The following is a 25,814-nucleotide window of genomic DNA, read 5'->3' on the forward strand; positions in this document are numbered from 1 at the left end:
GGATTTATATAGTGTGACCTAGTTGTCAAGCACTTTCCAGGTGATGCTAAAATCGCCTGGAATGCGCTTGTCAATCCACATGCGGAAACGCATGTGAATCCGCATGTATTCCGCAGGAAAAACGCATGCACAATCTGCATGCGTTTTTTCTGCCAGGGAGATGCAGAAATGATGCAGAAATTTTCTGCTTCATTTCTGCATCGTGTGCACATACCCTAAAGGTTAATCTTGTAATTAGAGAAAGAAAAACAAGATGTGCTGTATCAAGGGTAAATAACAGAAAAACAAGATTTCTTAAAGGTGATGTCACAACTGAACCATTATTTTAACAGTGCACACACGGCTCCCCTCCACACACATCATACACACACGGCTCCGCTCTGTGCGCCCACGGCTCCCATCCGCACACATCCTACACACACGGCTCCCCTCCGCACACGTCTCTGCTCCGCACACATGGCTCCCATCCGCACACACACGTCCTACACACGCGGCTCCGCTCCGCACACACACGTCCTACACACGCGGCTCCGCACACACACGTCCTACACACGCGGCTCCGCACACACACGTCCTACACACGCGGCTCCGCTCCGCACACACACGTCCTACACACGCGGCTCCGCTCCGCACACACACGTCCTACACACGCGGCTCTGCTCCGTATACATCGGACACACACGGCTCTGCTACATACACATCGGACACACACGGCTCTGCTACATACACATCGTACACACACGGCTCTGCTACATACACATCGTACACACACGGCTCTGCTACATCCACACTGTAAACCCCTCCTGACCCCACACATAAACTTCCCCTCATCCAGCACCATGACAACCAGCACAGCAGAGTCCTGCATCCACTGAGGCCCCTGATCATGTGACCCCTGACTCCTCCCCTCCTGTGATATCATCACAGGTCCTGTGCACACAGAACAGACATATATGGATTGTTGTGGCTAAATCCAATTGGACTGAAGGACCTTCGTTGACGTCATGCCCATGTGGTGAGATGATGTCACCGGAAGGGGTGGGGCTTCTCCCTCCATTACAAACCTGGTACGAGGACGCTGTGGAGAGAGGAGCTGCGGTGATTTGGGGGCGCAGATAAGTGGGTGTTCCTGTGTGGGGGCTGCATGCTGGAGGCTGCACAGGAGCAGGGTAGTGGGCAGACCTGCTCCTTTAGCCCCTAGTTCTAGTATTAACCCCTTCACGACATACGATGTGGATACGTCAGGTCATAAAAATCTGAAAAAATAAATAAAACAAAATCCCCTTTTGCACCATTAAGAAAACATTAATATTTACACCTATGTGGACTCTCCGTGTTCAGAAATGTCCGCTCTATCAAACTAGAAAATGAAATGAATCCGATCGGTAAACGGCGTAACAAGAAAAAAATTAGAAAACCCAGAACTATGTTTCTTAGACGCTGAAACGTTGCAATAGAATGTAATAAGAGGCGATCAAAACATCGTATCTATCCCATAATGTTATCAATACAAACATCAGCTCGGGGGATAAAATACTCCCTCACACAGCCCCACATAGAGAAAAGGTACAATGTTACGGGTCTCAGAAAATGACGACATAAGTATAATTGTTTTTTTTTACAAATATTTTTTCTCCACTGAAGTAAAAAAAAAAAAAAAAAAAAAAAGATCTTTGGTGTCTGCGTACTTGTACTGACCTGGGGAACCATATTGCCAGATCAGTTTTGCCATATAGTGAATGTGGGGAAAAAAAATTATGGAATTGCACTTCTTTTTTTTGCCTATTTCAACGTACGAGCTATTTTTTTTTCTGTGATCCAGTACACCATGGGGTAGTACGAATGGTGTCATTCAAAAGAACAATTTGCCCCGCAAAAAAAAAAGCCCTTATACGGCAATGTGGACGGAAAAATAAAAAAAAATTGCTCTGGAAACAAAGGGCCGAAAAACCTGAGACTGCCGAGGGTTAAGGGATTAAAACAGTCATAGGGACCTGCATATAAAGAATCTACTATCCTATGATCTACAAAAATGATTACCAGTAAATTAAATGGGACGTGGATGTGATCGGTGCAGGATATTGTACAGACGGAATTCGGGTAAAATTCCGGCGTATAAGCGTCGTCTGTAAATAAGTATTGGCAATCAGAGTTCATATCTGGTCCGCAGCTCAATATTACTGCGAAAAATAACATTACAGGATTTATATATATTCATATACAATGTTTCCTCCAGCCACTAGGAGTTAGCATTCTTATATAGAGAAAGGACGTCTCCCCTCTGCCCACTAGGAAAGAGGCGGCTCTGTGTGAGAAAGCTAAAGCCTAGTGGGAGGAACCAGGTCCTTTAGCCCACTTGGATTTAGTCACAACTGTGCAGCTCTGCAGGTGGAGGTATGTGGACATTAACCCCTTCATGCCTGAGTCTATGATAAATCTCTGTATGTGACTATTATGTGATTGTGTGTTATACCGGGGGCAGGACGGGGCCATGACTGGATGTAGTGATCATGTGAAGCCGGTAACCGCTCCGGAGATTTCTTACATGGGATCTTTATGATGTTACATCGTCATCTTCTCCCCATTCAGGTCCCTACAATATCGGATCCTCTCAGTGGAGATCTTCTATATAAGAGAATTTTTCAAGGATGGATAGGGACAGGGACAAGATGGTGGAGAGGATATTACACCTCACCCTAGAGATCGTCTTCCGGCTTACTGGAGAGGTGAGAGATTCTGATGACGTCACATTACATCATTCTTATCTATGGGAATAACAGATGGACAGAACTGGAGAGGTGAGGACTCTGGAAATGTCTGTAGTGAGATTTATTAATGTGTCTCTCCATAACCAGGATTACACAGTAGTGAAGAAGACCTCTAGTGAGCCCTGTCAGGACCATGTGTCTGAGGGATGGGGAAGACCCCTGAGCCCAATCATGGGGCCTCCACCTCACCCGCTAGTACATGTGGACATCAATGACCAGAAGATCCTAGAACTCACCTACAAGATGATTGAGCTGCTGACTGGAGAGGTGACACTGCTGGGACATTATACAGTAATACTATGAAGGGATCGGGGGATGACGGTATCATTGTATGTGTCAGGTTCCTATAAGGTGTCAGGATGTCGCCATCTATTTCTCCATGGAGGAGTGGGAGTATTTAGAAGGACATAAAGATCTGTACAAGGACGTCATGATGGAGGTTCCTCAGCCCCTCACATCACCAGGTAGTAGACAGAACTAATTACACACAGCTCATAATTATCTGTATGTAAAGAATGAATTCAGTCCCTGTATGTTTTTCCTATAGATCTATCCAGTAAGAGGACAACACCAGAGAGATGTCCCCGTCCTCTTCTTCCACAGGACTGTAAACAAGAAAATCCCTATGTTCCTCAGGATCATCAGGTAGATAGAGAGAAGATGTTATGAGATGTTCCCTATGATGTGTAGAAGGCTGTGAAGATCTTGTGCTCAGTCTTGTTTTATCCACCAGTATTATACACTGAATGAAGAATGTATTAGCGCCATTTTCCTGATTAGAGCTTCATTGTGTGGAGTGAGACCTGTGACCCTGGAGTGCAGTACAAAATGAAGTGAGGAGTTATCAGCCGGAATCCACATTAAAATTGGAAGAGTGAGTGATCTGAGCAACTTCAAACACTTGCAGCGATGCTACATTAGCCAGGACCAGTATTTCAAAAATTACCAACCGTTAAATATACTCTTTGCAATGGTATCAAGGCTATACTGAGAATATTGTGACCAAGGAAAAACAGCTAACATCAACACTTCAGACTGGTGGAGGTCAATTAATAATATGGGAATATTTTCTTGCCCCATCCTGGCACCTCTAAAATCAGTAGATGGAGGTTTGAACACTTGGGATTACATAAGTATTGTGGCCAACCAAATTCATCTCTCCGTGGCAGCTGTTTACCATTTGGTAGAAGTCAGGGGGCAGCGTGAGGGGGACACTTTGAAGATGAGGCAGTATCGAGCATGGATAGTGTGGAGATCATAGTTCACAAGTGAGGAATGAGTGGTAGGGGTAATCCATAAGGAAGGGCAGTGAGACGAGCTGTGGATGTGAAAAGTCATCATGGTTTCAGGACCATATGACTTAGAAAGGAATGAGATCAGCTCCATTCAGAGTAGATGTCACCTACAAAGTTCCTTGGTCTAAGGGTGTATTTACAATGGAGAATCAAGGCCATTAAACCACCGCCGACCCGCTATATGAAGCTGATCAGTCGTATAATAACCTTTACACAGATTGACAGCACTTATATGTGCACAGAACAATTGTTAACATAATCGAAATGTGCGTATAGAATATCATATCTCTTCAGATCAGTGATATATAAACAAGCTTAACCATTTTACCAAATGAGCGAACATTTTGCTTGTGCTTCTGGTGAGTGACAGCCTGTTTTATAAAGGCCAGTTCAATTATCAGCCAGTGTAAATACACATTAGAGAGTAGCTACACTTTTATGAGCTTTTTAAATATTTTAGACCTTTTAATTCTGAGCAGATCAGTGGGGGACTCAGTTGTGATGGCTCCACCAATTGCTCAAAACACCTCTTAGAGGTGCGCCTCACTGGATACAATAGAGAGTCATAGGCTCCTGTCTCCTGATTAGTGCACTTCTTAAATGTCTTTGAGATATCAGTGGGGGCTCAGGACCCAGATTTGCACCTCTCTTCTCAGGATTAAAATGCTTAAAAACATATTAGATACCCCCAAAAGTTGAAGCACTCCCACTATGTATTTTATTTATTAAATGTGTGTGTATGTGCATGTAATGTAGTGTGTGTAATAGTATATGCACCTTCTGCTGCTCTCTACGGTTTCCAGTGCTGTTCTTCTTTGCTTCTCAGTGACATCACTGTTCTGCAGACTGTCCAGCTCACACTGTGCTCTGCATGACCCGGAAGTGACTTTTACAATGTAAACCAATGGTGGGTCAGAACGAGGCTCCATAGACTTTCATTGTAAGGCTACAGCCACACTATCAGTATTTGATCAGTAGTTTTTCTTAGGAGTTGGATGCAGGTGCGTTTTCTGCTGAAGAAACGCTGAAAGAAGTGACCTGCTCTATTTTCCAAATACGCAAGCAAGGCAGAAAATACGCAGTGAGCAAAGAATTCTGTTTTATCATAGACTTTGCTGGTACTGCTAGACGCAGCTGAAAATTTGCATAAAAATCTGCTGCAAAAGGCGCAGCAAAACACAACGTGTGAATAAACTAAGGAGCAACTTCCAAGTAGAAACCACCAATGGAATGGTCTGGTAACTTCTTCTAACTACTTTAGATCTTTGAAAGCCTGACATTCAGAAGACTAAATATATGTAAGGCAAGTCGTCTTGACATTGCAGTGGAAATGTTTATTGATTTTCAGATGGATTCCAGGGTGAATCCATCTGAAAAAAAAGTCATGTGCACATACTCTTTGTTTGACTTGCCAGTAGAGAGCGTTGATACTTCAATTGCCTAGGGCACCATGAACGCCAAATACAGTATAATTTTTGCTCACCATGTTCATTTACTAGTGTGTTTGTTTTTTTAATCATTCCACCCAACTTCTCTATCTGCCTGTGACTTTTATAATCTTTATTTCAGGGTAAAGATCTGACTCGTATTAATACTACAGAGACATATGTGAGGGGTGATGAGCAGTGTAAAGAGGAGATTCCTACAGATAACCGTGCAGGTGAGTAGTGACCACTAAATACAGAAAAGTCACAGATTCTTCTCAGTCACTAGATAATATAATTATGTGTGGAAATGTTTAGGGTTTGTTACACTGAGTTTTTTATGTAGATATTAGACCTAAGGATTTATCACTAAAACAAAACAAAAAAAATCTTAGTTACTTACCAGTAATGGGATTTTACAGAGCCCATGACAGCACCACCTGAGAGAGGGTATCCACCCACCAAGGACAGGAAACCTACTGAATAAAAAGGCGGTACCTTTCCTCCGCATCAGTTGTGTTTCAGAGCTTGAGAGGACCTCCAGACAGTATGTTAGTACTCAACTACCACCAATAAAACATTTCTCGCTATACACTCATAGATGGTTCACACCATAAGTGATAAAAGGGAGGGAATATGAGGGTGCTGTCATGGGCTCTGTAAAATCCTGTTACCGGTAAGCTAATAAGAATTTTTCCCCTTCTCCCATGTCAGCACCACCTGAGAGATTTATATAGAAAGGACACCTTAGGGAGGGATCACCGATTGTAACTCTTTTCTCCCAAAGGATAGATCAGCAGATGAGGATAGATCAAGCCGGTAATGGTTATAGAAGGTAGAAGGAGATGACCATGTCGCTGCCTTACATATTTTGTCAAGACTCTTCCTTATTCTCGGCCCAGAAGGCTGCCACAGCCCTGGTGGAGTGAGACTTCAGGTTCTCTGGAACTAGCACGTTGCTAGAAGAATGTGCTAAGCTAATGACATCCCTGATCCATCTAGCTATTGTTCCCCTTGTAACTTTAACCCCTTTAAAGCCCATGACGTACCAATACGCGTCTGTGCCCTGGGACTTAAGAGCCTGACCCGTATTAGTATGTCATAGCAATCGCGCGCACACAGGCTGTGCGGTCGCGATCGCCGCCGGGTGTCAGCTGATTGTCACAGCTGACACCCGGTACTATGTGCAGGAAGCGACCCTGCACCGCTCCCGGCACATTAACCCCCACAATGCTGTGATCGAAGTCGATCGCAGCATTGCGGTGGCTAAGGGGAGGTGATCGGGATACTCGCCTCCTCTTCCGGCCTCCAGCGCTGTCTGCCGCGGCTTCCCGGATGTTGCCATGACGACTCGATGTCGTCATGACAACATCCGGGTCACCAGACAGCAGTAAGATCGTTTGGTCATGCGCAGTACATGACCAAATGATCTTCTCACTGTGCAGCGCTGACAGCCTGCATGGCACAGGGATGGTGCTCCATCCCTATGCTATGCAGGCGATCAGAATAAAAAAAGTGAAAGTCCCACCCATAGTGGGACAAAGTAAATAAATAAAAAAACAGACAGAAAGAGAAAAAAAATTGTAAAAATATAAAAAATTAAATAAAAAAAAATAATCCACCAAAAATAAAAATATAATGTACCCATCAATAAATATTATTATGAAAAAAACAACAAACAATAAAAGTACACATATTTGGTATCGCCGCGTCCGGAATGACCTGACCTGTAAAACTATCCAACTAGTTAACCCCTTCAGTGAACAAGGTAAAAAAAAAAATGAAGCAAAAAACAATGCTTTATCATCATACCGCCAAACAAAAAATGGAATAACACGCAATCAAAAAGACGGATGTAAATAAAAATATTACCGCTGAAAACGTCATCTTGTCCCGCAAAAAACAAGAAGCCATACAGCTCCATGAGCCGAAAAATAAAGTTATAGCTCTCAGAATAAAGCGATGCAAAAAAAATATTTTTTTCTATAAAATAGCTTTTATTGTGTAAAAGCGCCAAACATAGAAAAACGATATAAATGTGGTACCGCTGTAAACGTACTGACCTGAAGAATAAAGCTGCCTTATCAATTTTACCACACGCGGCGCAGAATAAAAAAAAACAATTCCTGAATTGTTGGTTTTTGTTTATTCTGCCTCCCAAAAATCGGAATAGAAAGCGATCAAAAAATGTCACGTGCCCGAAAATGGTACCAATAAAAACGTCAACTTGTCCCGCAAAAAACAAGCCTCACATGACTCTATCGGCCAAAATATGGAAAAATTATAGCTCTCAAAATATGGCGATGCTAAAAACTAGATTTTACAAAATATGTGTCTTTTAGTGTGTGACAGCAGACAATCATAAAAACCCGATATGATTCTGGTATTGCTGTAATCGCACCGACCCGAAGAATAAAGTAGTCTAATCACTTATACCGCACTAGGAACGGCGTAAAAAATAAACGCTAGGGCTGGGGTTGGGGATGGTGTTAGGGTTAGGCTAGGGCTAGGGGGTTAGGGTTGGGGTTGTTTTTTTTTTTTCAAAAGTAAAAAAAAAAAGATGACGATATGGCAACTAGTGTTGAGAGCAAGTGCTCGCTACTTGAGTTTGCATCGGGTGCTCGGGAATGCACTGAGTGAGGTCTAGTTTCCAAAATGGTGTCAATTGTGGGGGGTATCCACTGTTTAGGCTCATCAGGGGCTCCCCAAATGCTACATGGCGTCCGCTAATTAATCAAGCAAATTTTACATTCTAAAAGTCAAATGGCGCTCCTTCCCTTCCGAACCCTGCCGTGCGCCCAAACAGTGTTTTTTCCCCACATATGGGTTATCTGCGTGCCCAGGGGAAATTGCACAGCAAATTTTGGGGTCCATTTTTCCTATTACCCCTGCGAAAATAAAAAAAAAATTTGGTCTAAAGTAACATTTTTGTGAAAAAAGTTAAATGTTAATTTTTTTCTTCCACATTCCAAAAATTCCTGTGAAGCACCTGAAGGGTTAATAAAGTTCTTGAATGTGGTTTTGAGCACCTTGAGTGGTGCAGTTTTTAGAATGGTGTCACTTGTGTATTTTCTGTCATAAAGACCCCTCAAAGTGACTTCAAATATGATGTGGTCCCTAAAAAAATGGTTTTGTAAATTTTGTTGGAAAAATGAGAAATCGCTGGTCAACTTGTAACCCTTATAGCTTCCTAATGAAAAAAAATTTTGGTTCCAAAATTGTGCTAATGTAAAGTAGACATGTGGGAAATGTTATTTTTTAACTATTTTGTGTGACATATCTCTGATTTAAGGGCATAAAAACTCAAATTTTGAAAATTGCAAAATTTTCAAAATTTTCGCCAAATTTCCGTTTTTTTCACAAATAAACGCAAGTGATATCGAAGAAATTTTACCACAATCATGAAGTACAATATGTCACGAAAAAACATTGTAAGAATCAGGGGGATCTGTTGAAGCGTTCCAGAGTAATTGCCTCATAAAGTGACAGTGGTCAGAATTGTAAAAATTGGCCTGGTCATTAACGTGCAAACCACCTTGGGTTGTAAAGGGGTTAAGGCCCTTCCTAGCCCCCTGGAAAGAGACAAATAAGGCTTCACTCCTCCAAGGTTTTGTAACTGATAAATATTGGACCAAAACCTGTCTCACATCCAGAGTATGGATTTTCTGTTCTTCTGAATCTTTTGGGTTAGGATAGAATGAGGGGAGAATGGTCTTCTGTGTTCTGTGAAATTTGGAGGCCACCTTCGGGAGGTAGGCCGGGTCTGGCCTTAACGTAACCCTGTCTATAGTGACCTGAGTAAAAGAATGATTTACTGACAGGGCTTGTAAGTCACTAACTCTACAGGTTGATGTTAGTTCTATTAGTATGACTGTCTTCAGAGTGAGAGTTCTTTCTGTTATGGTTTCTAAGGGCTCGAAGGGAGACTTAGTTAGGGCTTCTAGGACCAAGTTTAGATCCTAGGGAGGCATTCTCGGGGTAGCAATATGCCTGGATCTATCTCATGCTTTTATAAACCTAATGACCCATCTATCTGCTGCCAAATTATAGTTATATAAAGCTAATAAGGGTAGCTGGTAGCCACCCACATATCTAAGCCCCTTTGGAGAAATTCCAGAATGGCCTTAATAGGAATTTTACTCTTAGCTCGCTGCCCCGAAGTAGATAGGAATTTTGACCATGCCCTACCATAAATCTTAGTCGTTACCAGCTTTCTGCTTTTAAGCAGAGTAGTGACGAGACCTGGGGAAAATCCTTCCTGGATTAGTAATGACGTTTCGAACTCCAGGCCGTCAAATGCGGGCCCGTCCTCGGAGGATGGAAGACTGTGCCCTGCTTGAGGAGATCTGGAGTGTCTGTAAGGACGCATGGAACTGACTCTGATATCATAGATGGTCTCTTGGGCCAGAATGGGGCGATTAGAATGACCTTCGCCTGTTCCTCTCGGATCTTCCTCAACATCGTTGGGATCAACATTATTGGGGGGAAGGCGTAAGCTAGGTTGAAGTTCCATGGAATTTGCAGTCCATCCACTGCATAGGGTCTTTCTTTTGGATTTAAGGAGCAGAAGATGCATGTCTTTCGGTTTTGCTTTTTCCAAAAAGATGTATTTCTGGTTGACCCCAGCGGTCCACAATCTGCTGGAATATGGTTGGATTTAGCACCCATTCCTCATGTGTTAGTATATTCCGACTCAGGAAATCTGCTCTTTCGTTTTCCTCGCTACTTATGCAGAGCCAAGAGCGTAAATTGATGTTGCTCCGCAAACTGTAGAATCTGCTCTGTCACCTATATGAGGACGGGGTCTTGTAACTCCCTGAGGGTTGACCTAGGCGACTTGTTGTCTGACATGATGCGGACATGTTGTGACTGTAATTGGGATCTGAACTTTCTTACTGCATTTTTTTACAGCCAACAGTTCCTTCATGTTTGAAGAGAAGCTCTTCTCTTTGTCCGACCAGACTCCTTGTATTACACAATCTCTCAGATGTACTCCCCATCCGTCTGCGCTTGCGTCCGTTGTAATTATGTCCCTGACCTGATACTACCAAGGAACTCCCTGTGACAGGTTCTCCTGTTCCAGCCACCATGTAACTGAACTGACAGTTGTACTGGACAGTGTCATTTTCTTGTCAAAGTGTCTCATGAACGGTTTCTCTGCCGCTAGGATGTCCTGCTGCAGATGTCGGGAGTGTATCTGAGCCTATTGACCAGCTGGGATACATGATGGCATTGTACCTAAAAGAGACATTGCCTTCCTTAGAGACATGGAAGGATTCTTGACAGGTCCTAAGACTATTGTCATTATCCTGTTTTTCTTGTCTTCCGGTAGTAGACAAGTCTGTTGTTCTGAGTCCAAGATAAGCCGTAAGAAAGACTGAACCTTCTGAGGCTCCAGCCTTGACTTCTCTAGGTTTAGTATCCATCCCAGATTGACCAGACTGGCTCTCACCTTTGTCAATGTGAGATTGCAATGTTCTATAGATTTGCCCACTACTAGGAAGTTGTCCAGGTAAGGGACTACCAGAGTATCTTGTTCTTGTAAATGTGCCGTGACCTCAAAAATGATCTTTGTAAAGATTCTTGCAGCCATGGAGAGACCGAAGGGCTGAGCTGGGAATTGAAAATGTCTCACGCTTGTTGATATATATGGCTACTCTCAGATACTGCTGATATTCTGCATGTATTGGAACGTGGTAATAGGCGTCCTTCAGGTCGAGGACACTCTTAAAACAACCCGGAAATAACACCTTTGTGGCTGATCTTATACATTCCATCTTGAAGGGTCTGTAGATTAGACAGTTATTTAGGCACTTCAGGTTGATTATGGTTCTGAAGGTGCCGTCCGGCTTCCGTATCAGAAACAAGGGAGAATAAAATCTTTTCCCCTGTTCGGTTACTAGAGTCTCTCTCAGAACCCTCTTTTCCACTAAGTTTAATACTTATTGTTCCATGGCTGCCTGCTCTCTGGGGCTCCTGGGAGACTAAATCTTGAAGGTCTGTTGAGGAATAGACGTGTACTCTAGCTTTAGACCTGCTCCTATTATCTGTAATATCCAGGCACTGGATGTAATCTTTTCCCAGGCAGTTAGGAAGTGGGACAGTCTTCCTCCTACCTGGGTTATGGGTTTTCTTATTTTCCCTTCACCCATGACAGCACATCTGAGAGAGGGATCCGCCCCACCAAGGACAGGAAACCGTCTGAAATAAAAGGACGGTATCTCTCCCCCCGCTTCAGTTGGTTTCCTGTCCTTGATGGAGATCTAGTTTGGAATAGGGCGGAGAAGAACAGGCTGCGGCCTGGGCATCTGCCTTCAGGGTCTGGAGGCGCCGTCTGCAGCCTCCCTTGTGATGCTGCGGGCGTGGGCAGAAAGGATGGCTCCGGCTCTCCACCGCACCTCCCTCCCCCTGCCAAGCTTCCCTGGTACCACGGTGCGGCTGCTTCCGGACGACGCGTCGGGGTCGCGCATCCCTGACGTCACAGTGCGGGGCACGCTGGGAGGGCATGCCGGATGACGTCGGAGGCGGGGCCCCGAATCCAAGATAGCGGCGCTCTTTAGCGTTGCCGGCCGGGAAAGCTGTATCCTTGGTCGGCGAACGCAAGGAGGGGGGAGGGCACATTGTGCACTGAAAGGAGGTTAACTGGATGGCACTGGCTACCCTATGAAAGGGGGACAAGCAGTGATGCCCATGCTCCAGCCCACGACCTTGGTCTCCATGGGGGACCAGGATAGCCAGGAGCAGAAGCTGACACCACCACCTCAGCAGCAGCAACAACGATAGCGAAAGAAACAGGCAGACAGCCATCAGACAGGCAGCCGCTCGAGCAACCGGAGCAGCAGCCGTACTAGCCATAGGAGTAAGGTATCAGAAGACTCCGTGGCGTCCAGAAGCAATTCGTCTTGCATCCCTCCACAGCCTCCAGATCCGGTACCTTTTAGTAACTACGGGGGTGAGTGATATTCGTGAATGTCACCGTTTATTAATATAGGCTTTGTGTTTTAACCCTAGGAGCCTAGGAAAACTAGCACCAAAAAGAAAAACAGGATGTGTGCCTATGCCAAATACCACTAGCAGAAGACTGGCGGAAAGAACTCTGCTTGGACTTCATTAATAGGACCATTGCTGAGAGTACCCCAGACTTCTCTGCAAGTCTTAGGTCCGTAGTCTGATCAGAGGTAGAAGGGTCCCTGAAAAACTGGCTTAAAAGGAAGAAGAGGCCTCATAGAGAAATCTCTTCTGACTCTACTTCCTCTCCCCGGTCAGAAGATCGGTATATTAGTGATTCCTCTTCGGATAGTGACAGAGGTAGGCTGTGCTTCCCCATAGAGGATACAAATAAATTGGTCAAGGCCATTAGGTCTACTATGGGGTTAAGAGAGGAAAAAGATAAATCTGTAGATTATATTATGTTCGTAGGACTGGAGGAGAAAAAGAAGTGTACCTTTCCTGTAAATTGTAAAATTCAGGCCCTCATTGACGAGGAGTAGAGGAGGCCGGAATACACGGGGGCACTACCCTCGTCCTCAAAGAGAAAATATCCCTTTGAGGACAAAGATTCCGAGTTGTGGGACAAGAACCCCAAAATTGATGGTGCTGTAGCCCAATTTTCAAAAAAATCGTCGCTGCGCTTACAAGACTCGGGTCCTTAGGAATTCTCTAGATAAAAAAGCAGACTCCTTTCTACGTCATACATGGGAGGCAGCAGCCTGTGGCCTAAAGCCAGCAGTTGAGGGACCTGTGTAGCCACATCTTTTAAGGTTTGGCTACAACAATTGGAAGATCAACTGAAAGATAAAAAAAAACTCCCAAGAGATGCATGTGGCGTCAGCCATCCTTGCCGATACTTCAGTTGACTCAGTAAAACTGTCAGCTAGATTGGCTAATCTATCAAATGCAGCCAGGTGGGTCCTTTGGCTCAAAGGGTGTCCGGGGGACTTGAAGTCAAAGCATAAATTGTGCTCTTTACCATGTGCGGCAAGTTCTTGTTTGGTAAAAACCTTGATGACTTAGAGAAGATAAGCGACAGAAACAAGTGTTTTCCAGGATTCCCTGGTGACACAATTAGATCTTATTTTCAGAGGAGATAATTTAACCGTGGACGTCCTCCAGGAGAAAAAAAGGAGGTGGGACTTCAAAAATAAGGAGGAGTCAGGTTACATGTTTGGAGGGCCCTCCTTCTCCACGTCAAAAAACCCCCTCCCATTGACGTCAGGCCGAATGTAGGCGGAAGACTATCCCGATTTGTTCTGGCTTGGGAAGTCATCTTCTCGAGCCCCTGGGTAATAGTAAGGGAGGGCCTAAAAATATGGAGACAGAAATTCTAAGCTTGGTAGAGAAACAGTGCCTGTTCAAAATCCCGGACATACAAAAAGGAAGGGGATTTTATTCCCCTCTCTTTTGATTGAAAAAACAAACAAAAAAAAGACTGATCCTTCAGGACAGGACCATCATCAACCTCAAGAGCCTGAACCGAGTGGTGGAAAATCATACATTCAAGATGGAATCGGTGAACACAGCGATAAAGTTGCTTCATCACAACTGCTTTATGGCAGTAATCGATCTTAAGAATGCCTACTACTACATCCCGATCCAATCGGACTATCAAAAATACCTGAGAGTAGCCTTGTACATAGATGGGAAAATCAGGTATTTTCAGTTCACAGCCCTACCATTCGGTCTCTCAATACCACCGAGAGTGTTCACCAAGCTTGTGGCCGAGATGACAGCCTTCCTGGGAATCAAAAATATAGTTATCATCCCAGATGATTTTCTGGTATTAGGGAAATCAAAGGACCACAGTTCTGTTCATCTAACGGAGGTCACAGCGGTCTTACAGCAGCTAGGCTGGTTGATAAATGCTCAGAAATCTAGCCACCCTCAAAGACACACATGTTTCTAGGGCTAGTCCTGGACTCCGAGCTTCAGGCCTGTTTTCTTCCAGAGGACAAGATAAGCAAAATAATCAGTTTGGCCGCGGAAGCAATCAAATCACCAATGATGATATTGAGGAAAGGGATGTCTCTCTCGTAGGGACCATGACGTCATGTCTCCCAGCGATCAGATGGGCCCAATTTCATATGAGGCAACTCTAGTGGGAGGTCCTGTCAGCAGAAAGGTCATTGTACGGACATATAGAAGGGAGAGTAGATCTTTCCTTAGAAACTATACCCTCCCTCTCATGATGGACAGCCAGGGAAAATATGACTTCATGCATACAGTGGGCCAGACTTGTCAGCTGCATAATAACAACCGATGCAACAAGCTCTGGCTGGGGAGCTCATCTGACGGACAACACAATTCAGGTGTGATGGAAAGACCTCAAAAAGAAAGGGTCATCGAACCTAAAAGAACTATGGGCAGTAGAAAAAGCCTTAGTAGGCTTTCAACCTCACATTCAGGGTCACCATGTCTGAATTATGTCAGACAATGGGTCAGCAGTAGCATACATCACCAGGGGGGAACAAGATCTCACTCCATCATGATAGTATTAAACAGACTCTTTCAACTAGCAGAACAACATCTTCTATCCCTCACGGCACTACACATAAAAGGGGTAGAAAACACGAAAGTAGACCTTGAGTCGCCAAACATTAAGACAGGATGAGTGGGTACTAAACCCGGTAATATTCCAATAGATAGTCCAGCTTTGGGATTGCCGGAGATAGATCTTTCATCTGCAGATCCAACAGGAAAGTAGAAAAGTTCTGTTTATTAGACCCAACAAAGAGACCTTATGCAGTAGACTCCCTCCAGATACCTTGGCATTTCAAAAAAGCCTATGCTTTTCCCCCAGTAGTGGTGATTCCGGCGGTAGTGAGGAAAATAAGAGAGGATCAGGCAAGATTAATCCTGATCTCCCCCTTCTGGCAAAAAAGACCTTGGTTTTCTCTGCTCCGACTGATGTCAATATTGGATCCTGCCGGAGACGCCAGACCTTCTATTACAAGGGCCTGTGTTCCATGCTCAAGTCAAAGGTTTCCATCTTGAAGTGTGGAATTTGAGAGGGCAGTATTAAGTAACAAAGGATTTTCCTCGGGCGTAGTTTCCGCCCTACTGCATAGCAGGAAGCCTATAACAACTACAATTTATGGCAGGACTTGGGGAAAACTCCTGGATATTCTAAAAACCCTATTAACTGATAAACCTCCGATAAAGGCCATCCTAGAGTTCCTACAAACAGGATATGATCGGGTTTAGCCACCAGAACACTTAAGGTGCAAGTGTCAGCACTAGGGGCATTATATAATTGTAACCTGGCAGGTGACAGATGGGTTTCTAGATTCATTAAGGCATGTGACCGGTCCGGATTCCCAGAATTCCTCCCTGGGACCTGAATCCGATTCTGAATGCCTTAACGGGAGACCCATTTGAGCCCCTACAGGATCTTTCACTAAAAATCCTCACCCTTAAAACTATTCTATTAGTAGCTTTAACATCAGCTCATAGAGTAAGTAACTTGCAGGCCCTTTCAGTGAATCCTCCATACACCCAGGTATTCGAAGACAGGATTGTTCTAAGGCCAGATCCAGCATTTCTCCCTAAATTAGTATGAAAATTCCACGTACTCAGGAGATTGTTTTGCCTTCTTTTTGCTGCAATCCAAGAAACCTAGGAGAGGCTAGATTTCATAATCTAGATGTTAGGAGGTCACTATTACAATACATATCCATGACCAGTCAGTGGAGGAAAGATCATTCACTGTTTCTAGCCTATCGGAGGAATAGGAAGGGTTGCGGAGGCTCAAAATGTACTGTCGCCAGGTGGCTTAGGGAGGCCATTAGTATAGCCTACACCTCTACTGGTACTCCGGTCCCGGATGGTATCAAGGCTCACTCCGCCAGAGCTGTGGCGGAAAAAGCAGAGGTATCGATTGACCAGATATGTAAGGCTGCTACTTGGTCCACACCATCCACCTTTTTTAAGCACTATAGGTTGGTTCTGTCCTCCTCTGTTGACCTTGCCTTTGGGAGAAGGGTGCTTCAGGCAGTGGTCCCTACCTATGGTGCTTCACATTCTCTGAAAGTCTCTCAGGTGTGCTGTCATGGGTGAAGGGAAAACACCAAGGTTACTTAGCGGTAGCCGTTTTTTCCCGAACCCATGACAGCACCCGTATCCCCCCCCCCCCCTCTAAGTTTTTTTTGGAGGTCCTCTCAATGCTCTGTAACCAACTGAAGCAGGGGAGAGGTAGCTCCCTTTTATTTCAGACGGTTTCCTATCCTTTGTGGGGTGGATCCCTCTCTCAGGTGTGCTGTCATAGGTTCTGGAAAAACCAGCTACCGGTAAGTAACATTGGTGTTTTCAAAGGAAGGACATCCGAACATAAAGCCTCCACTCTTTGGCTTCTTGTCCTTCCATCTCCCCTGGTCTCTGGAGAATTTTCCTCTGCTGTACTTCCTTTTACGAAAGAAAGTCCTGTACTGAGGCATTGACACACTGGGAAACCCATGCTTCTTATCTGCGGCTTTATCTAGAATGCCATCCAGAGGTTTGCCAAAAAGGAACTCTCCCTCACATGGGAACACAGTTTTGTTTTAGACTGTACCTCTCCAGTCCAGCTTTTGAGCCACAGCGCTCTGCAAGCCACATTAGACAGATTTGCAGATCTGGCAGCCAGCCTGACTGAATATGCCGATGCGTCCTTGAGGAAGGCAGCCGCCCCTTGCATTAGCGGAAGACTGGCCAGGATTTTTTCCCTGGGAATGTCTCCACTAATTTGGTCTTCTAGCTGAGGCAGCCAGACCATCATTGAACTAGCTGTGCAAATCGCTGCAACTGCCTATTTCAATGCTCCTGCTGAGGACTCCCAAGTTTGTCTTAAGAAAGTCTCTGCTTTCTTGTCAAGAGGATGTTTGAGAGCTCCCAATTCCTTAAACAGAAAGGTGCCACGTCAATCTTTGGGGTCTTATCCCACCTTGCTGCATCCTCTTCCTCAAACGGGTACCTTCTTATTGAAGGTGATGGTAGCTGCTCTTTCCTATCAGACCTCTTCCATTCCTTGCGATGAGTGTTCTGATTCTCTCATTGACCGAGAATGTGCCCTTTTTTTTTTTTTGATCCAGACCCCCCGAACATGATGTCCTGAAGGTTTCTAGGGGTCTTGGTATCGATAATGCCTATAGTTGTTCTTATGGCTTTAATTAATTTTTCGGTGTGGCCTACCCCCTGCAGCGCTATCTGAGGCAGATGATGATGAGAATGAAGAGGTAGGAGAGGAAATAGACTCCTCCTTATCCTGAAATATTAGATTCCTCTGAATCTGATGTATGATGCTTCAGCTTCTTACTTTTCTTGCATTTAGTAAGCATCTTCAGGGAGTCCCTAACGTCCGTCTGGATTAATGATTTTTTAAATCCTCCAATTATAGTCCTTTGGATACAACTCGGGCAAGGCTTTTTAATGTAAGTGCTGGGAAAATTAACTCCGGACAGTGTACACTCTTTATTTCTTTTGGCACTACACTTTTTGGGTTTTTCCTAGCAGAAAAGTACATCGAAAAAGGGACCCATTCAGTATGGTGAACTTTCACGGAGCTCACTCACAACTCTGCCGTTCAGTCTATGGTACCGGAAATGGAAGCTGGGTCAGATCACATGATCTCACCCGTCTGGAGGTGGTGGACTCACGACCTGCCCTGCTCTTCTGGCTGGTCTTGCTGCCGCTTGTTCGATTGCCAATGCTGCAGTCCTGATGATGGTGATGTTGTTGCTGAGGCTATTTTGGCGGCGGATGCTGCCCAGGTGACTGTGGTTTTTGGTCCATGGTGGAGAAGATGTGCAGACACCTCCATTCAGCAGCTCTCCCTCTTGTAATTAGGTGAGAGACGCCATCCACCACCAGTCCGGCCCCTCCCCTGGAATTCTGGGTATACACGGCTTTTATTATTGCTTTATTTATTTTTTTACTTTCCCAACCTCCAGAGTGCTCAGGCCACAGGGCACATCACTTCCTGACATGCAGGTGCGCAGTCCCGAGCGCCCTGCACGTGTGCAGCCTGAAAGCCCCACTCACCGGTGCGTACAGCCACGGGATCATCCTGACAGCATACCGTGCGTGCGCAGTCCCGGAAGCGGGTACCTGCGCACTCCCATCAGAGGCCTCCCACCCAGCACAGAGTCCGGTGCGCTAGGCTCGTTGCAGGAAGACCAGGGATGCGTGTCGGCTGAGGACATGCTTGAAAGGACCCCTCCTGTACGCTTACTTCACCGCTGACCTCCTGGCCGCAATATAAGAGACCGAAGGCATCCAAATCCCGAACACCCTCAGCCTGGTAAGTCTGTCCACTAAAGAATGGAGACGTCTGTTTTTCATTTCATTTGTAGAGCAAACGTTTCCGTTCAAGTGACTGTGTCTGTGAAAAACCCTGGTAACACTCAGATGTCATCTGTGTTGTCATCTCAGTGCTGTCCATTCTTCACGGAGTATTTAATATTAGAGGCTTTGACAAAGAAAAAATACTGGATGTCACAGATTGTAAAAACGGACACACGGACCAAAAATGCATCCAACATATAATAAAAATTGTATTTTAACGTGTAATCAAAAAATAGACGAATGTCGCCTGATTATAGGGGTTTTCCCACGAACAAAATTTAATTTTAAAAATTGTCTGTGTCTGACCATGTACAGAACATACCACATCTCCTGGGCAGGGGAGGAAGGAAAAGAGTATACAGATATTACAGCAGGGGATCACAGAGGATTCATTTTCTGAGGTAAAATATTCCACTGCCTGTTTTTAGACAATAGTTTACCTAACAAAATGAATCCTCTGCGATCCCCCGCTGTAAAGGCCTGAATCTATATTGTTATTTTGAAATGCCCACTGAGGATTACATCTTTATAAATAAAAGTGGTCTGCAAACGTGTCCATACCATGTCCACCAAAGCCTTAAGGACGTGCTCATTTTGGGTCTCTAGGACAGAGGATATTTTTTTTACTTGTTTCTTCTCAAGAACCACTGTATTTTTATTTTGATGGATTTTATATATAAATTAACTCTTTTTAGAGAGAAGTTTAAAAAAAAAAAACAAAAAAAAAAACCACAGCAATTCTGTTGGTTTTTAAGGTTTTACATTTTCCGTTATTCACGTGCTAGCCATACTAGGCTTTGCCTTTATTTGGTGGGTCTGCACAATTATGGCAATACCCATTTTATATAGTATTATTTGTGTTTTACTACTCTTGTTCACAGTGGTGTAACTAGAGTCTGGTGGGCCCCGGTGTAAAATTTGAACCTTTTCCCCCAGCATTTTGGTCAGATGTATGGGCACTTGTAGCTTTCTAAATCCTATAAGGATATACAGTGGGGGAAATAAGTATTTGATCCCTTGCTGTTTTTGTAAGTTTGCCCACTGACAAAGACATGTACAGTCTATAATTTTAGGGGTAGGTTAATTTTAACATTGAGAGATACTATCCCCCAAAAATAAAGAAAATCACATTGTATAAATTAGATAATTTTTTTTGCATTTTGCAGTGAGAAATAAGTATTTGATTCCTCTGGCAAACAACACTTAATACTTGGTGGCAAAACCTTGTTGGCAAGCACAGCAGTCAGATGTTTTTTTTGGTTGATGATGAGGGTTGCGTACATGTCAGGAGGAATTTTGGGCCAATCCTCTTTGCAGATCATCTCTAAATCATTAAGATTTTGAGGCTGTCGCTTGGCAACTCTGAACTTCAACTCCCTCCATAAGTTTTCTATGGGATTAAGGTCTGGAGACTGGCTAGACCACTCCATGACCTTACTGTGCTTCTTTTTGAGCCACTCCTTTGTTGCCTTGGCTGTATGTTTTGGGTCATTGTCTTGCTGGAAGACCCAGCACAACCCATCTTTAAAGCTCTAACTAAGGGAAGGAGGTTGTTGATCAAAATCTCGCGATACATGACCCCATCCATCTTCCCTTCAGTACGGTGCAGTCGTCATGTCCCCTTTGCAGAAAAGCACCCCAAAAGTATAATGTTCCCCCACCATGCTTCACGGTTGGGACGATGTTCTTAGGGTTTTACTCATCCTTCTTCCTCCAAACACAGCGAGTTGAGTGAATGCCAAAGAGCTTAATGTTTGTCGCCTCTGACCACAGCACCTTCTCCCAATAACTCACAGAATCATCCAGGTGTTCATTGGCAAGCTTCAGATGGGCCTGCACATGTGCCTTCTTGAGCAGGGGGAACTTGCGGGCACTGCAGGATTTTCAACCTTTAAGGCGTAATGTGTTACCAATGGTTTTCTTGGTGACTGTGGTTCCAGCTGCCTTGAGATCATTAACAAGTTCCCCCCTGTGTAGTTTTAGGCTGATCTCTCACCTTCCTCATGATCAAGGATACCCCACGAGGTGAGATTTTGCATGGTGCCCCAGATCAATGTTGATTGACAGTCATTTTGTATTTCTTCCATTTTCTTACTATTGCACCAACAGTTCTCTCCTTCTCACCCAGCTTCTTGCTTATGGTTTTGTAGCCCATTCCAGCTTTCTGCAGGTCTATGATCTTGTCCCTGATATCCTTAGAAAGCTCTTTGGTCTTGCCCTTGTTGTAGAAGTTAGAGTCTGACTGATTAATTGAGTCTGTGGATAGGAGTCTTTTATACAGGTGACTATGTAAGACAGCAGTCTTTCATTTCAGGTACCGAGTTGATTAGGAGGGTCTAACTGGTCTGTAGGAGCCAGAACTCATAATGGTTTGTAGGGGATCAAATACTTATTTCTCACTGCAAAGTGCAAAAAAAAAAATCTAATTTAAACTGAGAATATCCAAAAATTAATCAGTCTCTCAATGTTAAAGCTAACCTACCCTTAAAATTATAGACTGTTCATGTCTTTGTCAGTGGGCAAACTTACAAAAACAGAAAGGAATCAAATACTTATTTCCCCCACTGTATGTGTTGCCCCCTTCATCATTATCTTGTAATTTTCCCCATTTTGATCCCCTTCCAGGTATAAATGTTACCCATCCAGTGCCCCTTCCTGGTATATACAGTGGCTTGCGAAAGTCTTCACCCCCTTTGCTTTTAACCTATTTTTTTTACATTACAACCTGTGTTTATGAAAATATTTAATCTGATTTGTGTCTGCTGCATCAGCACTAAATATTGCATGCATGTGCATATATATTCACCCCTTTTGCTATGAAGCCCCTAAAAATTTCTGGTGCAAGCAATTATCTTCATAAGTCACATACTTAGATTGCACACAAGTGGACTTCCTTTCACGAAGTATCACTTGGTCTGTCAGTATATGCATACCTCTTCTGAAAGGCCAAAGATGCTGCTACACTATTAGGCTATGTGCCCACGTTGCGGACCTGAAGCATATTTTTTACGCTTCTCCCTGGCGGGAAAATCGCATGCGGATATTACATGCGGTTTTCCCGCCAGGTAGAAGCGTTTGTGAGGCGTCTTTGCATGCATTTCCGCATGCGGGTTATCAAGCACTTCTCCAAGCATCACTTGGAAAAGTGCTTGACAACTTGTTCAGAATGGTAAAAAATAAAAAAATAAACTTTATACTCACCTTCTGATGCATTCTCTGCCCCGTCCGGAGGCTTGAGCGGCTCACGCTGCTGTGTGCAGGACCTGCGGTGACGTCATTGAGTCATGTGGTGGGTCACATGACTCAATGACGTGGCAGGTCCTTCAGACAACAGCGCGACGGAGGGAAAACATCAGAAGATAAGTATAAACTTTATTTTATTCTTTTTTTTACAGGTTCTTTGGTACCCAGGTCTGGATGAGAGTCTCCTCTCCTCCAGACTTGGGTACCATCCGCACATTGATTCCGCGGCGCTTCCGCAAAATTAATGAACATGCTGCGGATTTTTGACTGCAGCATATACGCTGCGGAAAAATCCGCAGCATGGGCATTGACATTGCGGAATGCCATTGGGGACCATGGGGTGCGGATCTACATGCGTTTTTCAAGCGTTTACGCTGCGGAAATTCCGCAGCATATACGCTTGAAAAACGCTACGTGGGCACACAGCCTTAAGCAAGAGGTACCATTAACGAAACAACACCAAGAAGACCAAGGAGATCTCCAAACAAGTCGAGACAAAGTCGTTGAGAAGTCAGGCTCGGAATAAATAAAAAAATAACCCAAACTCTGATGATCCTCCCCAGAGCACCATCAAATCCATTATTAGCAAAGGGAAAGAACATGGTACCACAATAAACCTGCCAAGAGAGGGCCGCCCACCAAAACTCTCAGACCGGGCAATGAGGGCATTAATCAGAGAGGCAGCACAGAGACCAAAGGTAACCCTGAAGGAGGTGCAGAGTTCCCAAGTAGATACTGGGAACGACCACAGTAAGCCGTACACTCCGCAGAGGTGGCCCTTATGGAAAAGTGGTCAGAAAAAAAGCCTTTACTTACAGTAAGGCTCGTTTTGAGTTTACTAAAAGACATGTAGGAGACTTCCCAAATGTATGGAGTAAGGTGCTGTGATCAGATGAGGCCAAAATTGAACTTTTTGGCCACCAATGTAAATGCTATGTCTGGCGCTAAACCACGTTCATCACTCCAAGAACATCATCCACACAGTGAAAGATGGTGGCGGCAGCATTTTGCTGTCGGGATGGTTTTCAGCAGCAGGGACAAGGAAAATGGTCCCAGTAAAGTGGAAGATGGATGGGGCCAAATACTGGGATAGTCTTGGCAAAACCTGTTTGTCAGTGATTTGAGGCTGGGATGGAGGTTCACCTTCCAACAAGACAATGACCCAAAGCATAATGTTAAAGCAACACTCGAGTAGTTTGAGGAAACGTGCAAATGTTTTGGAGTGACCTAGTCAAAGCCCAGACCTTAATCCAATTGAGAATCTGTGGTCAGACTTGAAGATTGCTGTTCACTAGAGTAACCCATCTAACGTGAAGCAGCCGGTGCAGTTTTGCTTTTGGAGGAATGGGTAAAAATCCTAGTTGCAAGATGTGAAAAGCTCATAGAGACTTATCCAAAGCGACTAAGCCGTAGAAAAGGTGCACACTTAGCAAATTAGGGGGTGCCAGCTGTACTGGAGAACTCCAAGGATCCAAATACACAATAAACAGCTGCACTCTCAGGTGATTGCAAATAGCAATTGATTTATTAACATGAAAAAAAATGATTCACCACACCATTGGGTAACAAAATAAGCGATAATACTTTCGCAAGTCACTGTATGTCTCCCTTTCTGGGCCCTTTCTTGGTATATTTCTCCCCCACACCGGTATATATGTTCTGCATCCTGAGCCCCTCCATAGTAAAATGACATCTATCTCACTAGTCCTGGTATATATGTCTGCTATTTTGAGCCAATTCTAGTATATATGGCTGCTATCCTGGGGCCCTTTTTGTACATATGTCCTCCATCCTCAGCCCATCCTAGTATACATGTCTCCCATCGTGGAATATGACTCATCCTAGTATATATGTCTCTCTTTCTGCATCTGATAAAATGATTGTACTCGCCTTTCTCTGCTCTCACGCCACAGGGCATCCTCTTCTAGAGCCGGTGTACAAGTGACAGACAGCACCAGAGACATGCAGACCGACGTTAGCTACTGGCCTTTGATTGGCTGGCATTGTGTATTGCAGTGCAGGAACTAGGCTGGTCTCTGCACCGCAATGCATTTTTAGCTGAATGCGCATCCTCAGACACACATCTAGCTGAAATATGTGCTGGCATCGGCAGGTCCACTCCCACACAGGTCAAGGATGCTATGTAGTTAAAAAGGTTGTCCACTACTTTGTCATTGATGACCTATCCTATCATGGCACCCCTGCTTATCAGCTGCTTTCTGGGTCGGCCGGAAGTTCCCAATTGCTGGGCTGCTCCATCTTCTGATATTGGGTGCGGCTGGGTAGGGCTGATCCGCCTCCTATTCATATTAATAGCAGATGGATGTGCAGTACCAAGTTGCAGCCTCTATTAGAAGATGGAGCAGATGCGCAATTGAGCATTTGCAGCCGCCAACTCCAAGAACAGCTGAGGCGGGAGCGCCGGACACCGACCGATCAGACATTAATGACCTATCCTAATGAAAGGTCATCAATGAAAAAGTAGTGGACAACCTCTTTAAGACTGGTGCTACAGATAACCAGAAAGTGCACCATATACTAAGAGACTATGTGATATGTAATAACCCTACATTCTTAAACCCATGTGAAGTGTCTCCTTAAGTATGTCCTGTTCTGATCATCATAGTTGGATCAGAAAAGGACACGCTCGGAGTCTCACAGATCTCATTCTCGGATCCTTGATTTTCATGGATATCTGAATGGATCTATGAAACTATGTGCCGTCTGATGAAAGAAATCTGGAAGCATACGGACATTTCACACAAATGTGAGAATGTGGCCTAAGGCCACGATCCAGAGCCACTGTGGGTTTAACGCTGCAGACTTATGCAGAGTCAAACCCGCAGCGGCCAGATGTTACAGCATAGTGGATGGGATTTGTAGAAATCCCATGTCCACTATGCGTCTGCGGCTCACCCGCGGAAACTGACATGTGGCACGTCTTTCCAGACCGCAACATGTCAATTTCTCCTGCGCGTCCGCATGCAGGCTTTCCCCATAGACCTAACCTCTATCGGAAAAGTCCTCAGGTGTAAAAAAAAAACAAAAAAAAACGCCACTCTTTTGCATATCTGCTGGCTGCTCTTCTGCAGCGTCTGGGCTGCAGGCCTGTATGCTCCGTGGACACATACCCTAAGGGAGGTTGTTTTACACATAACAGAATTATTCCAAGTTATATAATACAGATACAGAATAATATTTACATCCAGCGGCTTACCGCTGATGTCTCGTCTGATTGGAGTGGTTTTCTATTGTTTCTTCTCTATCTGCTGAGAAGTTCATGTCGCCATCTCCCAGCCTTCATATTGTCACACTGATCACCGCAGTCCTGAAAATAGCAAGGTCATATATATTGTATTCATACAGTTGTCTCCTAAACAAAAAAAATCCCCCACACTGCGCCCCTCAATACAAATATGTACCGCACCATTAATACTCGTAGATTGTGAGCCCTCGCGGGCAGGGTCCTCGCTCCTCCTGTACCAGTCGTTGTCACATTGTGTTCAAGATTATTGTAATTGTTCTTGTATTATACCCCTTTTTCACATGTAAAGCGCCATGGAATTATAATAATAAATGATAATAATATAATAGCCGCGCGCCATTCAAAATGTTGATTGGTGGTGGGGCGTGGCGATGTAATGGAGCCGAGAAGACGCGCATGGACTGAGCTCCTGGTATCCTGACCATCATCCTGCAAATATATCGAGTGCAGTGAACTACCTCACCCATATTATACCTCCCTGAGCTGCGGGAGACACCCGGCTTCA

At 44.5% G+C, this 25,814-nt stretch overlaps 1 pseudogene; it reads left to right on the plus strand.

Moving 5' to 3' along the window:
- The first annotated feature begins 1,017 nt into the window (after window positions 1-1,017).
- The window catches only part of LOC141270773 (uncharacterized), an 89,065-nt pseudogene continuing 64,268 nt past the window's right edge, over window positions 1,018-25,814 (plus strand).

The sequence above is a fragment of the Phyllobates terribilis genome, unplaced genomic scaffold, assembly GCF_046119375.1.
Source record: "Phyllobates terribilis strain yellow unplaced genomic scaffold, ASM4611937v1 Scaffold_5__5_contigs__length_657084704, whole genome shotgun sequence".
Lineage (NCBI taxonomy): Eukaryota > Metazoa > Chordata > Amphibia > Anura > Dendrobatidae > Phyllobates > Phyllobates terribilis.